Source organism: Dermacentor albipictus, unplaced genomic scaffold (assembly GCF_038994185.2).
Source record: "Dermacentor albipictus isolate Rhodes 1998 colony unplaced genomic scaffold, USDA_Dalb.pri_finalv2 scaffold_546, whole genome shotgun sequence".
Classification (NCBI taxonomy): Eukaryota; Metazoa; Arthropoda; class Arachnida; order Ixodida; family Ixodidae; genus Dermacentor; species Dermacentor albipictus.
In genome coordinates, this window is record NW_027226100.1 from 9,029 (window position 1) to 10,000 (window position 972).

Consider the following 972-nt stretch of genomic DNA (forward strand, 5'->3'; position numbering starts at 1 on the left):
ACAAATGCAATTGAACCAACGAACTGAACTGCAATTATTTCATCAAGACATGCCCCGAAAAAACGTGGCCACTATCAATGCTCATTTCAAAGCTGTTTTTTTTTTTTTGTTTGTGACGGATAATAATTATCTTCCCAATGGCTGATGTGAAAATTTCAGAGCGCGGCATTTTCGAAATCTCAAGGCCCCGGCTGCTTTCTCTCTTCTTTAAATATGTTCCGGGTGGCAGATGGAGAAAAGTTTCGCGCACATAATTTAAAAGCCTGTAGCTGATTTTCTTGAAGAACACAAAGTGCTGACAGACCACCAAACAAGACAAAATTGAATCGGTATTACGCGCGATGATTTCGCACCGCAGTAACAAAAGGGTAACAAGCGGACGTTCATTTCGTGGTGTGTATTTCACGTCTCTCACAATAATAATAAAAAGAATGCTACTGCATAAATTAGCTTTTCCCAAACTGGATGGTTTCGATCAGCTTCCTTAAATTGAGTTGGCGTTGATTGAGCAGGTGCGGGCCTCGGTTGTTTAAGATTTTTGTAAATGGCATCATTACTGGATAGATGCGGACGTCTGCGTGATGTGTGAAACTCGCTTGAGGATCAAGGGAGAACCCCCCCCCCAAAAAAAATCATGTCATGGTGACACAAGTGGCACATGAGTACTGTTATCGGGAGGAAAAAAAAAAAAGGAAAACCGGCACGTACTAGGGAGACACTCCTCTTACACGTGAAGCTCCAAACAAATTGTTTTTCTTGAGACGCTCTATAAAGCTCCTCAAACGCAGCACCCGTACACGAAGACAAATGTCCAAACTGGAAAGAAAGCACGAAATTCGCGGCGCCCGTTTGCTGTGAAACAACGGGCAACATTACGCAAAGTCCGCTACCACGTCAGCCGGGGCGGCCGCACCCCGCCCGCGGTTGAGCCATATATGGCTGCACGCGCAAAGTCCGCTACCACGTCAGCCG